Below are 12,050 nucleotides of genomic sequence, written 5' to 3'. Positions count from 1 at the left end.
GTGCCCAGGGATACATTTCTGAGAACCAAGACATATGTGCTGGCAGGTACATATGGCTGCATTATATGTGTAAAAAGAACACTAGGGGGCGATGCAAGTGTGTCCCAGTAACTAGATGTAGGACAGTTCACAAAATCATTGATTTTCAGGTCACAGTTTCCAGTTTGATTTAGTTTACATTTTCAAAAAAGCAATAGTGTAACGCTGAGAAATAACATATCAGCTTAAAATACATCATTATGTAACAATTACTTTATAATTTTTACTTTATAATTAAAAATTTTTGCTTTACAATAACTAAAAACACAAACAACATAATAATCTACATTATAATCTACCAATTATTTTCAAGACCATGTAATCAAAGAACTGAAAGAACGAAGCAGCTTGATCTCAGTAATAGACACAATATTTTAATAAATGACATGTGTGTAATTCTAATACAGTAAGAGGGGAAATGTTGTCATTTATGCAGCTATCATTGACAAGTTCAACCAGGGATGTTTACTTTCACTTTAAACTCAGATGAGCCGACTGATAAAGATGTCAAATCATAAAAAAATTAATTAAATAACATGAACTGAGTGATGCACACGCATACCAAACGTTATATTTCATGATTCTTCACAGCCATACCAGTAATGCATCTGAGATTGTCAAAAATGTACACATCGCCCTCTAGTGGATTTATGAGAAAAGCATTCATAAATACAAAACCTGCCTAAACGTATTTCTGGGTTCTCAGACTTGTAGCCCAGGGCACGTATCTCGAATGAGTCTGTATTGAATGAAATGCCTTGTCTAAGACACACAGTAATGGGATGAGAACCGAAACTAGAGTAAAGCAGCGTCCCAAACATTAGCGCTCGAGGTGGAGGTCTGTTAAATAGATTGAGCTCATAAAAGCGTGGCAGTTTTATTGTTAGTGCTATTGTGCTGAGTTCTGCCGTGATGTGGTCGGACATTCCCTCCAGAACTTCCACATCCCAACTCTTTTACAGTCTATTTACTTTAATGTGTTTTCCTGACTCATCAGGATTTCTGCTCTTTTCCATCTGCTTCTACAGGGAGCTTCTTCTCAGGGTTCATTCAGTGCTGGAGATCCGGAGAAATGCTTCAATTTTAACATCACATTTGCAAGGTTTGGACTTTTGGATACATTGCTTGGTGGTCCCGTTTACACTACTACATTTTAGTTTTAAAACACACAAGTTTTGCTATGGTTACGCCATCCGTCCACACTACACCGCAGTTATCGAGTCCCGAAAATGGAGTGTTTTGGAAACGCTGAAGAGACCGTTTTCATTCCAAAACGCTGCTGCTCCGTGTCAGTGTGGATTGGGGAAAACAGAGACATCTGAAAACGGAGGCGGGGCTGCAGACATTCACCTCTCTGATTGGGGCTTTTTCCTCAATATTAAGTAGCCTACACACAGTTCAGTCCTGCATCCTCTCCATGCAAGTTCAGACTTCACATGTTTGATATAAAAAACAAACTCCCTAGGACATGTTGGGTAAATCTTCAAAAGGAACAGTGTACTGTATAACCTCATTCACATCACTCTGGCTACGCTGTTTCACTTTCTTAACAGTAAAATGAAATTATGATATGAGGAACTGCCTATTTTCATTTTAATGGCAACTTAACAGACACCAAAAATTGAGGCGTTGCGTAGCTGCATAATATGACCATCATCTCAAAACAGAGCCTCTAACAGAACTGCCTCCTTTAATTTTCCTTGAAAATACGAAACACACCCTCTCTTTCATTAAACATCAGTTTTAATAATCAATAATGGCCATTATAAAAGTAAAACGTACAATAAGTTTATACAATATAGGAAATAAATGCAAGCAATCAGTCAAGTGTGCAGAATCAGTGTATGTGGTTACATTATAAATATATTAACCTAACTTATCCTTGCGCTCAGCCAAAACACGTTACCTGAGCACAAGTAATAGATCCAAAAGTCGGGGAATATGTCATTAGATAAAGACAACAAGATGAATTAAATATCACGTTTAACAAATATAGTGAGATTAGATCCAGCGGGAGATCCTTGATGAACAGTCTGACGCACAGCTCTCATATGGGTATGTGCTCAAAGCACGCTGCAGTACATGCGAGTGTGTGTGTGTGTGTGTGTGTGTGTGTGTGTGTGTGTGTGTGTGTGTGTGTGTGTGTGTGTGTGTGTGTGTGTGTGGTCACGTGATGTGCATTTTCAGCGTTGTAATGTAGACGCAGATGTAATGTAGACTAGTGTGGACGCGGGTCGTTTTCATTCTAAAACACCATTTTAAAACTAAAACATGTAAGTGTAAACGGGGCCTAAAATTAAAAATTAAAGACGACACATTTAGGTTGTGAGCAAATGGTATTTAAACATGCAGTCACAATATTATCTTAATATTCTATAGTGTAGTGTTGTGCAATATATATATATATATATATATATATATATATATATATATATACATACACAGTTAAAGTCAGAATTATTAGCCCCCCTGTCTATATATAATACAGTCTATTGTTTCATACTGTATTACATTCAGTCTTTTATATCATGGTGTCACAAATTATTACTTACAGTAATCCCGATTTAAATGAGTGCAATAATAAACACCATTTTACATCAGAAAGTCACAATTGTGAAAATACGGTTTTCATTCGGCATTTTATTTAGGGATATTTTAGATTTTTATGTGAAACCTGTAATCATTCTTTTCTGAAAAATGTTTAATATTTGATTGATATTTATAGCATATTTCTACATTCTGCATGATCAAACACTTGTCCTGAAGTAAATTCTGGTTTTACAATCACAAATGAATGAGTAGATTTACAAGCACACTTTAACAATGTCAAAGTATTTACATGTGGTCAATATATAGAGAATCTATTAATTGATTAAATTGACAGAAATTGTACTATATCATGATATATATTTGTTATCAGTTTATACAATTTGTTTTATTGTGATATAATTTATTGTTATTAGTGTAGTATAGTATAGTATAATACACTCAAGCAAAAAAATAGTCTTGTTTTGAAAAATATTGACTTAAAACTAAGTGAGATTTTCCTTAAAACATGCTAAATAATCAGCCAATTATGGGGGTGAATCAAATGTTATTTCAAAGTGAAAAACTAAATTATTTCGCTTGTTTTAAGGGAAAACTCACTTCATTTTGACTCATTTCTGAAACAAGACAATATTTTGTGCTTGTCTAGAAAATGCTGACTGATTTAAGAGTTTGTAGATATTTGAACAATAGAAACAAGACTAAAACTCTATTTTTGTTGCAGTGTGCGTCTTTTCTCATCAAGAAACTCTCCTGCGTCCTTCTCTGTCATTACTTTGAAGTCATTGAAGACACAAAGCATAACAAAGCCATATGGTAATGCTTGAATGCGTGTCTTTCTCTGTGTGTGTGTGTTTTAGAAGCTGCCACGCCACATCACGTCCTGCTGAGCGACGCATCATCTGACGCTTTGATCTTCAGGAATGAAAACAGGTGAGACGGAGGATCTGACAGGTGTGAGTTTCTCATGAGCAGCACTTTAACACTGAGACATGCTCAAACAGGGTCCAGAGGAAACATGCTCAATGCTCAAACAGCGTCCACTGTCAAAAACATCACCATTTCAGCAGTTTCACCTGGTTTGTATGCATTATGGGATCTTGATCTTTCTTCCAGCAACTTTTAACATTGAAAAGTTTATAAAAAGTGACTTTTAATGAACATGTGTAATAGTTTACAGTGCTATATAGTGTGTGTTGGTGTTGTATATTACGCTACAGAAATAATATAATAAACTGCAGCACATTTTCTGTTATTTTACACACTCATTTCTCTAGATAGTATTTCTTATATTACTTCAAATGACTAAAATGTTAATAAAAGTCACTTTGTTAAACTGTAGAGTTGAATTTTCAACATCAGAAGTGGACAGAGCAGAGATCGACATCCCATAATGCAATTCACCATCGCAAAATGAAATGAGTTTTTCCTTAAAACAAGCAAAACAATCTGCCAATGGGGTAATTAATTTAGTTTTTGGTTTGAAATAAGATTATTTTTTACCATATTGTCAGATTATTTAGCTTGCTTAAAGAAAAAAACTTTAAAACAAGACAAAAACTCTTAGTAAGAATTGATTTATTTGCTTTGTATTTTGCAGAGTGAATTCAGACTCCTGGACAAACCCAAACATTTATGAGTTTCTTTCTTCTGTTAAACAAAAAAGAAGATATTTCGTAGAATGTCAGAAACATGTAACCTTCCATAGTAGGAAAAGCAAATACAATGGAAGTCAATGGTTACAGGTTTTCAGCTTTCTTCAAAATATCTTCTTTTCAGCACAAGTTCACACTCAAAGATGTTAATTCTGCCATCAACAAACCATCATTATACAATAACTAACCTAATTACCCTAACTTTACCCTAGTTAAGCCTTTAAATGTCACTTTAAGCTGTATAGAAGTGTCTTGAAGAATATCTAGTCTAATATTATTTACTGTCATCATGACAAAGAGAAAAGACATCAGTTATTAGAGAGGAGTTATTAAATCTATTATGATTAGAAAAATCTCTGCATTAAACAGAAATTGGGGCAAAAATTAAACAGGGGGGCTAATAATTCTGACTTTAACTGTATTTTCAACAAGTTCACACTCAAAGATGTTAATTCTGTCCTCATTTACTCTCTCTTTACTTGTTCAAAACCTGTTTGAGTTTCTTTCTTCTGTTAAAAAACAAAAGAAGACATTTTGAAGAATGTTGGAAACCTGCAACCATTGACATCCACAGTTGGAAAAACAAATAGAATGGAAGTCAATGGTTTCCAACATTCTGAAGAAATAAAAAGAAATGCAAAAAGGTTTGAAACAAGTGACGGATGAGTAAATGATGACAGAATCTTCATTTTTGTGTGAACTGTGCCTTTAATTCTTCCTCCCGGTGGTGTAAACTCCATTAGGATCTGATATTTTGAGGAAGTTGCTGACACAGGAAAAGCAGCAACACCCTTATTACCAAACAGTCTCCTTAAGTATGCTAATTTCTGCTTTAGATGCCATCAGCATCGCTTCCTGAGGCTCAGATCTAATCAACATCCAGAGCAGAAACACACTGCACTAATAATCTGTGTTTCTGGGCTAAACTGGGATGCTTTTAGTGTATCTTTAAATGAAAGAAAAATGATTATAGAAACTATTGTTATGCTGAATTACTTTTAGTGTGTTTTCTGGGAAGCATTGTAAAATGGATGAGGTACTTTCTATCTCTTTTTTTGCGTGGGAATAATTAAAACAGGCCACATTTGAATGTAATGAAGAAAAACAGCTACACTAAAAGCTTTTTTTTGTTGTTGTTGTTTTTTTTTAATGGCAAAAAAAATTAAAAATCACTAAACTAATACAAAAAAAGTGTCTTACTGGTCTAGGTGGTCAACAAATTATACATGATACACAAGTCAAACCCCAATAATACTGATATGATTTAACATGCACAAAAACAGTTTTTTAAGACTTCATAATTAAAATACGTAGCCTCAATCAAATTTTGCTTAGAAGTTTTCAACCCCCCAAAACTGACATGCAATATTACATTTATATTGCTTAAAGGTTTCCACCCTCCTTAAACTTTCACTGAATATATTTAATTTGCTCAAATGTTTTCACCCCTTAAAAATGACATGCAATAGTGCATTTATTATACTTAAAAGTTTTATCCCTGCCATCCCCAAGGTGACATGCAATAATTCATTTATTTTGCTCAAAAGTTTTCACCCCCAAAAAACTGATATTAAATACATTTATTGTGCTCAAAAGTTCACCGCCCGAAAACTGACCTGCAATAGTGCATTTATTCTGCTTAAAGAATATAACTTCATGATTAAAATATGTAACCCCAATTTAGCACTTTCACTTCAAAGTTTTCACCCGCAAACTGACATGTAATAAAACATTTATTTAATTTAAAAGTTTCCGCCCCCTTAAAACTCTAATTAAATGCATTTATTTTGCTTAAAGGTTTTCACCCCTCCCAAAATTAACATGCAATAATGCAATTATTTCAATCAAAAGTTTTTACCTCTAAAAAAACTGACATTAAATACATTTATTGTGCTCAAAAGTTTTCACCCCTCGAAAAAATGACATGCAATGCATTTATTCACCCTCCTCCCAAAAACATTGATGACATGCAATAATGCATTTATTTTGCTTAAAAAGTATAACTTCATAATTAAAATATGTAACCCCAATAAACCATTTAGCAGTTTTGCTTAAGTTTCACCCCCAAATTTACACGCAATAATACATTTAAGTTTAAAAGTTTCCACCCCCCTCCGAAAACTGACACGCAATAATACATTTAGGTTTAAAAGTTTCCACTTCCCTCCGAAAACTGACACGCAATAATACATTTAATTATCTTAAATGTCTCCCCACCCCAATAAAGGTGACATGCAATAATGCATTTAGTCTACTTAAACGTTTTCATCCCTCAAAACTGACATGCAATAACACATTTATTCTGCTTAAAAGTTTTCACACCCCCCTCCCTAAAGAAAAATGACATGCAATAATGCATTTATCTTAAAAGTCCCCCCAAAAAAAGTGTCATGCAATAATGCGTTTAGTTTGCTTAAAGAGTCTAACTTCATAATTCAAATATGTAACCCCAATAAACCAATTTAGAAATTCTGCACATTTAAACAGCACATTTATTCTGCTTAAAAGTTTTCACCCCCCACCCACCCAAATAAGACTAACATGCAATAATGCATTTATTCCGCATAAAAGCTGACTTCCTGAGTCTCCAGATCTAATCAGCATCCCCAGCAGAAAGACACCACATCAATGTTTCATCAAAAATAAACAGCTATTTCACGAGTGAGTGGCTGCGAGTGAATGGCAGGGCAGTTCCTGTGTGCTGTGGCCCTGAAAACGCCCTCCAGCCCGAGTGTTTAACAGCCCGCGCTCGCTCGTGTACAGCTACTTGTTAACATGACTTTGGAGGTCTGAGATGCATATCTGTGAGCTCCACCCGCGGGACGCCTGAATGGGGCTCTGCAGGGGGCGGGTTTGGGTGGAGCGGACCCCGGGTGATCACACAAGGCTAAGTGCGGGACACTCATATGCTAATGGACCTTCAGCATAGCAAAGAGCTCCTTTATCAAGACTGCATGGGTGTAAATGCATGTTAAGCACCTTTATTTCTACATCAGATCCTGCATAACGTGACTGATCAAAATCATACCACTGATGAACTCAATGCAAAGCTGATGGATTCATTAGCATGCGTGTCTGTCCTGAGGATACAGCGGGTCGAGACCCAAACAATTACACCTTCCTGAACGGCTCATTTCCACAGGTTTATTTCAGAGGGTACATGAGAGAGTGAGTGAAATGTTCTCAAAGAAACACCACACTGTAAATAAGAGATTAGACCCAATGGGTTTAAATTGATTAATTGACTTTTTTTTGTGAAAGTGAGTAAACGTGTTGCTTTTAAAGCGAATGGTTGACTTCTGAAGCGATTAATTGACCTTACTTTAAAAAAGTGAGTAAACACATTGCTTTTAAAGCATTTAGTTGACTTTTAAGGTGATTATTTGAGACTTTTAAAGAGATTACTGGATATTAGTTTTTTATAAGTGAGTAAACTTGTTGCTTTTAAAAACCCTCAGTTGACTTTTGAAGTGATTAGTTGACTTTAAGAAATGTGTTGCTTTTAAATCGATGAACTGACCTTACTTTAAAAAGTGAGTAACCCATTGCAATTGAGAGCGATTGGTTGACTTCTTTAAAAATGTGAGTAAACTGGTTGCTTTTAAAATGATTGGTTGACTTTTAAAGCGCACGGTTGGCTTTTAAAGGTAACTGGTTAACTTTTAAAACTATTAGTTGACTTTCAAAACGATTATTTGACTTTTTAATTGATTGGTTCACTTTTAAAGGTGATTGGTTGACTTAAAATTATTGGTTGACTTTCAAAGTGTTTGGTTGACTTTTAAAGGTGTTTGGTTGACTTTTAAAACCATTGGTTGACTTAAAACCATTGGCTCTGACTTTTAAAGCGATTGGTTGGCTTTTAAAGGTAATTGATTGACTTTTAAAACTATTGGTTGACTTTCAAAGCGATTAGTTGCCTTTTTAATTGATTGGTTCACGTTTAAAGTGTTTGGTTGACTTTTAAAGGTGATTGGTTGACTTTCAAAGGTGTTTGGTGGACTTTTAAAACCATTGGTTGACTTTTAAAGGTGATTGGTTGACATTTAAAGGTGATTGGTTGACTTTTAAAGGTGATTGGTTGGCTTTTAAAGGTAACTGGTTAACTTATAAAACTATTGGTTGACTTTTAAAATCGATTAGTTGCCTTTTTAATTGATCGGTTCACTTTTAAAGTGTTTGGTTGTCTTTTAAAACCATTGGCTCTGACTTTAAGCGATTGGTTGGCTTTTAAAGGTAATTGGTTGACTTTCAAAGGTGATTGGTTGACTTTTAAAACCATTGGTTGACTTTTTAAGGTGATTGGTTGACTTTTAAAGGTGATTGGTTGACTTTTAAAACTATTGGTTGACTTTTAAAACTATTGGTTGACTTTTTAAGGTGAATGGTTCACTTAAAACTATTACTTGACTTTTAAAGCGATTAGTTAGCGATTAGTCTTTGATGTAAGAGCAATAGATTAACTCGTTTTTCCAAACACTTGGCTGACCTTATAATTATAAATAATTTTTTTTATTTTAGTGAATAAACCCATTGCTTTTAAAACAATTAGTTGACTTTTAAAGTGATTAATTGATTTTAGTTTTTATGATGTGAGTAAATACATTGCTTTTAAAGTGCTTAATTGACTTTTAAAGCAATTTGTTAATTTTTAGAGTGATTAATTTGCTTTTAAGATAATTAATTGACTTTCCTCCAAAAAATGAGTTAAACAATTAGGTTAATGAACTGTGTTCTTAATTACATATTACAATGTGTTTACTTTTTACTTTTCTAAAAAGTAGCTAATGGCATCTTACAGTGCTTGTGTTAATGGGTTAACCCAGATTCAGTGTACAGTTCGGCCAAAACCCTCAAGATTTGAGAGACAGTAAATGTGACTGTTTTGAACATTTTACTGACAAATGCAGCAATAATGACAGTCATTATAACGATGCGGTTAATGCAATGATTATGAGTAGTGTGTAAAAACAAGTCTTGATTAGGCCCAGTAAATGTGGAAATGTTCATTCTGCTGGATGCATTAGTCAGGATGTGTTTGATTTGGCTGGTGCAGACCTGTGTGTCAGTGCTGGATACTGTCTTTGGGTTTAATGTTAAGAACAGCACAACTGGCAGACGATGAGAACGAATCCTGCACATGAGGAGTTCCCTCCAAAACCTCCGTCCAACAAATACACACGGGTGTGATGTCACTTCCAAAAACATTCAGATACAAAAAGCATCTTTGAATCTTCTCAAACAAACAAGAACACCAAGCTAAAACTTCACATAACAGAGGATTAATGAGAGTTTCAGTGCCAAACAGTGGTCCTCATAGAGTCTTTTAATAGCGTATTGATCATAGAAATGATTATTACACTGAATTACTCTTTAGTGTCGGTTTTCTGGAATGCATTGAAAAAATGGAAGATTTATTTATTTATTTTTGCATGGAAGAAATGTAAATAAGACAGGGCACTTCTGAATGTTCGGAAGAAAAATTGCTAAACCAAACTTATTTTTTTTTATTATTGTTAGCACTAAGATAAAGCAAGTGATACATTAAAGTAAAGCCACAAAAATACTGATATTTTATTAATTAACATGCACAAAAAACTCTTTTAAAGAGTATAATTTGAGTATTTTAGTTTAATAAGAGTAAAATATGTAGCCACAATCAACCAATTTTGCTTAAAAGAAAAACTACCCCCCTCAAAAAAAACTACCATGCAATGCATTTATGGTGCTTAAAAGTTCACCCGCCAAAAACTAACATGTAATAATGCATTTTTGTTGCCTAAAGTTTTCACCCCCCCCCCCCCCCCCCCCCACCCACCTCAAAAAACTACCATGCAATGTATTTATGTTGCTTAAGTTTTCACCCCCTTAAAACTAACATGCAATAATGCATTTGTTGTTTAAAAGACCCCCCCCCCACCCCCCGAAACTAACATGCAGTAATGCATTTATGTTGCTTCAAAGTTTCATCCCCCAAATATGACATGCAATAATCAATTTATTCTGCTTAAAAGTTTTCACCCCCCGAATATGACATGTAATGATGCATTTGTTCTGCTTAAAAGTTTTCACCCCCCGAATATGACATGTAATGATGCATTTATTCTGCTTAAAAGTTTTCACCTCCTAAAACTGAGAGCAAAAATACACTTAAGGACGTTTTCGCAGTGAAAACACTCTTGATCTGCGAGTTTCTAATCTACGTTTATCATAAAAATAACCAAAAAAACCTAATAAATGTTTGACCCAAAGTGAAATATGAGAGCGAACTGGATGTTTGAAACAGGAAGGACGGCAGTGTCGACTTCTTTCAGAGCATTTGGACGATCCTCCCAAACTTTTGGCCAAACTTTGAAGAGCTCCAGTGTTTTTCTAGGACCAAATGGTTTGTCTTTTCCCAACAGACTGAAGGCATTAGCGGGAGACCACCTGCGTTCTGAGAGTCACGTCACAAAATAAAAAAACATATCCTTTCATATTGTCTGTCGTTTATATTGTGGGGTAATGCTTTTACATCACTTACAAAAACATAATTAACGGCATTGTAAGAAAGTTACAAGCTTGAAAGTACTTTGTTTTTACATTTGACATCTTTTATTATAATGTAAGACCTGCAATCATTCGTTTATTAAAGTCTTTTGTATTGGATTAATATGTAATTGTATATTTCTACATTCTTAATTAAACGTTTGCAATGAAGTTCTGAATTAAATGAGAAATATGATCATATGAATGAGTAGACTAATGAAGTATCTACTTTTAAAGGTAAAAAAGTCAATATATTTACTATATTATTTGTTTTAATTGACAGAAATTATAATATATTGTGATATACATCATTATTATCAGGATATAGAGTGTATTCCTAACTCAAAAAAGTCTGATGTTTCCCACAACACACCTTTTTCTCTACTAACACACTCTTTAAAACTAATCAGCCCCAGTTTTCAGACATTTATAAAAAGCTTCCCAATATATCCTCAAAAAGTAGGACGTGACACAGCAGAATATAGGACACACGTGCACTCGGAGCCCCAGAGGAAAGACTTTCGATGCGATATAATGAAGTTTTCTTTCAAAAATAACCTCAAACACTGACCTCACCTCAGTCAGAAGCGTCTGCGAGCAGTATTCAGGGCTGAAAGCGTGTCCTCCACGATCCTACATGTCCTCAGATGGAGCCTGTAGATCAGATGTAAATCCACATCATGTTGTGTTTCTCAGGATGTTTACAGTGGAGTGAATGAGCAGAACTGATGGCTCCAACTTTACTGCGGTATTCTGGAGCCACTCCTCTAAAGCTGAGCTCCAGACCCTTTAAACCAAACCCCCTTCAAACACACACACACACGCTCCTTAGGTTACTGCAGCCATTAGGACACACAGAATCAAACTTAAACACAAAAACAGGATAAAACTTTAGCTAACCCCCCCAAAACTGACATGCAATAATGCATTTATTCTGCTCAAAAGTTTTCACCCCCTAAAACTGACATGCAATAATGCATTTATTCTGCTCAAAAGTTTTCACCCCCCAAAACTGACATGCAATAACGCATTTATTCTGCTCAAAAGTTTTCACCCCCCAAAACTGACATGCAATAACGCATTTATTCTGCTCAAAAGTTTTCACCCCCCAAAACTGACATGCAATAACGCATTTATTCTGCTCAAAAGTTTTCACCCCCCAAAACTGACATGCAATAACGCATTTATTCTGCTCAAAAGTTTTCACCCCCCAAAACTGACATGCAATAACGCATTTATTCTGCTCAAAAGTTTTCACCCCTCAAAACTGACATGCAATAA

The 12,050-nt window shown here is 34.8% G+C and overlaps 1 protein-coding gene across 3 annotated transcripts in view; it reads right to left on the bottom strand.

Moving 5' to 3' along the window:
* The window catches only part of prickle1a (prickle homolog 1a), a 46,975-nt gene that overhangs the window by 18,694 nt on the left and 16,231 nt on the right, over window positions 1-12,050 (bottom strand). The window contains exon 2 of one of the 3 annotated variants that reach the window (XM_056451937.1): window positions 11,341-11,572. The gene's annotated coding sequence lies outside the window, so the exon portion shown is untranslated. The remainder of the gene's footprint in view (window positions 1-11,340; window positions 11,573-12,050) is intronic. The other 2 variants (XM_056451935.1, XM_056451936.1) reach the window with 2 other exon arrangements.

Source organism: Danio aesculapii, chromosome 25 (genome assembly GCF_903798145.1).
Source record: "Danio aesculapii chromosome 25, fDanAes4.1, whole genome shotgun sequence".
In the NCBI taxonomy this organism is placed as follows: Eukaryota; Metazoa; Chordata; class Actinopteri; order Cypriniformes; family Danionidae; genus Danio; species Danio aesculapii.
This window is presented reverse-complemented; position numbering and strand designations above follow the sequence as displayed.